Genomic DNA, 5,184 nt, shown 5'->3' on the forward strand with positions numbered 1-5,184 from the left:
TTCAAGTGGTCCACCAGAAGTTTTTCCAGCAACAGTCAAGTTCCTAAACGGGGAGGGGGCTGGGGGGCCCCACTGCCACAGTTTTATGAGGGGGACTTGGGGGCAGAAGTTCAAATCAACATCTCACCAAAGGCTGAAGGAAGCTACCTCTGGCCTATGAAGACTTCCTCCAATTTAAGTGGCTCTTCCCTTAGAGGAAGACTTCAGACTTTGCTCAGTGGAGAGGCAAGATATAGTCCACCATGTCTCCAGCCAGCATGTGCCAAAGAGCCCCCCTCCCCTCCAAGCCTAGTCGTTCTTATGCACTGAGTGGTCGAGGTCACCCACAGCTTGCACATGACTTCAGCAGTACCCTAACAACTGAGACAGCCAATGTGGTGTGCAGTGATCACAATGTTGTCTTAGCACCTGGGAGACCCAGATTTGAACCCCCACTCTGCCGTGGATGCTTGCTGGGTGGCCCCAGTCACATGCTGTCAGCCTAACCTACTTTACAGGGTTGTTGTGAGGATAAAATGGAGGACAGGAGGACGATGTAAGCCGCTCTCGGCCCCGACTGGGGAGAAGGGTGAGCTTGGCCAGGCACTGCAAAGAGGTTGTGGGGAGGGGGGGAATTCTGTTACAGGCTTCTAGTTCACTAGCTAGGATTTCAGACAGCCTATCTATTCCGTTTCAGGAACTGGTTACTAACATTTTTTCCCCTGTCGTTTCAGACAGACCTGTTTTAGTAACTGGTTCCTAACGGGATATATTTACCTGTTCATACAATGCCAGTTGTCTCCCGTTTGGGAAGCATGTCTGAGGCATTGTTGACTAAAACTGCTTTCCTCAGGTCTTCAATCCCTCCTTGCGGATCTGAATCACTACAGTGGGCTGTGTAAAAAGGCCCCGTAGCGCTTCCTACAGTTTTTTCATACCCTTTTCCCCCGGCGCACAATCTCTCCTCTTTTTAAAAAAAGTTCTACTGGAAGCGCTGTAACGCTATAACAGGACGTCAAATCAGCATCACAGCGCTCCCAATAAAATGTTCAAAAAAAATAAATACCAACCTCTCAGGGAGATGGTGCGCATGGAGAAAAAGGGCGGGAAAAGAAAGCGGCACAGTTTGAAATAGCCACAGAGCTTCAGAGACGGCTCCTTGCCGGAAGGGAAATGCTGTGTGAAATAGCCGTCCCTGTACCGGTTTCCTCCACGACGAGCCAATAACGGAAACCGTGTGGTTTAAAATGGTAACGTCGGTAACGTGAAATCGACCTATGTTAATTCAGTAGGTGAAATTACCCCATCCCTCGCTCCTGCAGTCCTAGCCCCACAACTTCACCTTATAAAAGTCCTTTCCTCCCCGAATCATACAACCCCATTTTTCTCTGGGCTCTGTGAACGTCCCTCCCAAGCCCCCCCCCCCAATCCCCCTGCCAGTTCCTGATGTAGGTAATGGAATGGGAATTGTCCCGTTGGTCTCTTCATAAGCCTATAACAACAGTGCCTCCCCTCACAGAATGGCCCCCGCTTCCGTCTCGCATATACAGGGTCTAGTTCAGACAAAGTGATGAACACCACTTTACAACATCACGAAGCAAAAAAACGGCCAAAAAACCCCCACCATCACTACCCAGCTAAGAATTAGCCCCAAGGTAAAGTCACCTGGCGTGTACAGCAAAAGGTATTCTTTTTCTCACTTTCACAAGCACAAAGCACAAAGCACAACGTGGAACCTATGTCTCTAGTGGACTTTGGTTCTTTGACAATTTCAGCGTCCTGTTTTCCAGCAAGTTTCTAGTCCTCAGGACTAGAAGGGCATTGTTCAGCGTACATGAAAGCAGAAATGACTGCGGGGGACAGGTTTCAGGTTTGGAATGCTCCCCAGTTTTATTTTTTTTAAATACCCTCCATGTTCATGATAAAATTAGCATGTCACAACGAATGGTTCTAATCTAACCTTTCCCTTGACATGCTAGAACAGAGGTCCCTAACCTTTCTTGAGCCTGCGGACACTGTTGGAATTTTCACACAGCAAGGGACACACAGCCACAAAATGGCTGCCATGAAATAGCTGCTGCAGGAGGTGCAGCCGGCCACCAAATGGCTGTTGTAGCTTACTTCCAGTCACACAGCGAAGATCCTTCTGCTGTGGCAGCGGCTGCTGTCAAAGCAACATTTTTAAAAAAAATTCTAGGAGGAGGAGGAAGAGATTGGATTTATACCCCGCCCTTCACTTGGAGTCTCAGAGCGGCTTACAAACTCCTTTCCCTTCCCCTCCCCACAACAGACACCCCGTGAGGTAGGTGGGGCTGAGAGAACTCTGACAGAGCTGCTCCTGAGAGAACAGCTCTGACAGAACTACAGCTTGCCCAAGGTCATCCAGCAGCTGCAAGTGGAGGAGTGGGCAATCAAACCCGGTTCTCCCAGATTAGAGTCCACACACTTAACCAATCAGATGTCCTATAGCTAATTAGAAGCCTTGCTGGGGAAAAGCCACACCCAGCCCCACCGGCTTCCTAAAAGCATTTGGTGGGCCCCAGGAAAGGTGATGGTGGAGACCAGGGTGCCCGCGGGCACCGTATTGGGGACCCTTATGCTAGATCTATCCCCCCTTGGCCCACTGAGAATCCTGCAGGCATGGAATATCCCTCTCCTGCAATGGGATAGCGTGCGCATATGCAGCAGCTCTCCATGTGAAACGGCCTTTAGGCCTCCATGCCGTTTCCTGCCCTGCGCTTCCCAGGTCTCACCCCGCCCCTGAAAACAAGCTCTGGCCACGCACAGTTCAAATTCAGCTCCGCTTCTCGGCAACAGAAAGTTCAGGTTCTCGCCGCCATTGTAAGGCAAAAAAAGACAGATTTGCTGACAGCTCCTGTGAGACCGCTCACCCACCTCGGTTCCAGGAAAACAGCTTTCGTTCCCACCCACACGCCGCCGCAGTTCTCTCCCAGGTTCCTGTGCCAAAGCCCTCCTCCCCCCCCTTGAAACTTCGCATAGTGCTACGAGATCGCAAAATCATTACCGGCGGCGATTAATAAAAAGTATTTGCCACTTACCACAGACGGACGAGAAGTTGCCCCAGCTCAACCTCCGCGAGTCCACGGGTTCATCAGGACTTCCCGCTGTAACCAAAGACAGACACGTAAATTAGGATGTGGTGGTTCTTTCGTTTGTTTTTTTACCTCCTCAGACCTTGTAAAATTTCACAGAATATGGTACATCATCTGAAAGGATGTCTGCACTACAGATCTCAATCCGGTTTCAAAACTGTGCCACTCCCGTGGCTTCCCCCAAAACAATCCTGGGAAATGCAATCTTCTTGACCAGTATTGAGAACTCTGATTTCCGGAATTACGGCTCCCAAGATTTTCTGGTTGGATGTTACAATGGGGAAACAGGTTCGAAACCAGTTTAACATCAGGAACACTTGTGGACGTGTCTCGGCACACAGCTCCGGAAACGCTTGCGCTGTGAACGGGAGTCATTCATTGTGCGCCGAAGGAAACCTCGATGGCGTGCGTGTGGATAACTACTGCCGATAAACATTGATTTAGCTCCATTACTGATAAACATTGATTTAGCTGGGAGCGCTTGCTGGAGTCAATCACTTCTCTCTAGAGGATCAATCAGTGTATTGGCATGGCGCCTAGCACACACACACACACCCACGCACACACAGTGGCCCCTGCCAGCATAACATTTCCTTTCAGCTAAAAGCCTTTCCTGCCTCTTCAACTGGCAAACGATTTACATTTGCGGTTGAAAAATGTCCAAAGGGCTGCTCTGATCCTTCAGGGTGGCAAAGAGAAAAAAAACTGGAGGAAGCAGGAAGTGATGTAAAACGAGAGACCCGATGAAGAGGAAGAGGGTCAAGTCCCTGATCTTCCGATACGTGGCTTGAGAGGATCTTATCAGTTTTGGCGGTGACTGTTTGCTTACTGAATTGGCTGACCCCAAAGAGCGACAGTTAGAGAACAAAAACATAAACTCAATCAGCTCGTTGACGCGTACTCGTTGGTCCCTGATCGACCGCCACAACTAGAACTTGCAGGTCACGTAACTGAGAACTGAGGGGCACAGACCATGGAACCAGCCAACTATAGAGCTCTTTTTGTAGAAAAAGCCCAGCAGGAACTCATTAACATAATAGGCCACACCCAACAGCAGGAACTCATTAGCATATTGGAACACACCCCTGACAGCATAGCTCATTAGCACATTAGGCCGCACCCACATGTTACCAGAAGTGTGGTTATCCAGCCACACCCACCTTTTGCTTGTTATTCTGTTGACCTTGTTTGTTGTCAAAACCCAGGGCCTTTTTTTGTAGCAGGAACTTCTTTGCATATTAGGCCACACACCCCTAATGTAGCCAATCCTAATGAGTTTCTGCTGTTGGGTGTGGCCTATTATGCTAATGAGTTCCTGCTGGGCGTGGCCAACTTGGGAGCCAGCCGGAACTCCGTTCCTGTGCGTTCCTGCCCAAAAATAGCCCTGGCTATGAAACAAAAATTAAAATTCATTAAAATTAATGCATGACCTTTCAGTCTCGGTCATTACATGTTGGCTCAAACACCAAAGTCCCATGGAAGGCATAGTTCAGTGGTCCCCAGTCTTCTGGGGCCCGCTGGCACCTTTCAAATCCTACACATACACCACAAGAGTCACAGCTTCAAATAACCAAAGCAACAAAGAAGGAAGCGGCAAGAAAGCGCTACACACTCCAAATGGAGTAATAGAATTATAACAAATATTCTAACATCCATATGAATATAAACAAAGTGCACAAGAGGTCCATATGTAGTCATGATGAGTGTTGACGAAGTTCTCCAGAATAAATAGATATTCTGGAGAACTTCGTCAACAATTCAGGGCTCTTTTTGTTGCAGGGACTCCTTTGCATCTTAGGCGACACACCCCTAATGTCGCCGATCCTCCAAGAGCTTACAGTAGCCCCTGGAAGAAGAGCTCTGCAAGCTCTTGGAGGATTGGCTACATTAGGGGTGTGTGGCCTAAGATGCAAAGGAGTTCCTGCTACAAGAGCCCTGAGACTATATATGGACCTCTCTTGCACTTTGTTTATATTCATATGCACTGGGGTCATTTCCTGCAGGAGCGCACAGGAGCGGAGCTCCGGCGGTAAGGAGCCCAGGGGGCAGGCACATGCAACAAGCCCTGCCCCCTGCTCCCAGAAGCCCTCAG

This window comes from Gekko japonicus, unplaced genomic scaffold, assembly GCF_001447785.1.
Source record: "Gekko japonicus isolate JY-2015 unplaced genomic scaffold, Gekko_japonicus_V1.1 scaffold3979, whole genome shotgun sequence".
Taxonomy (NCBI): Eukaryota; Metazoa; Chordata; class Lepidosauria; order Squamata; family Gekkonidae; genus Gekko; species Gekko japonicus.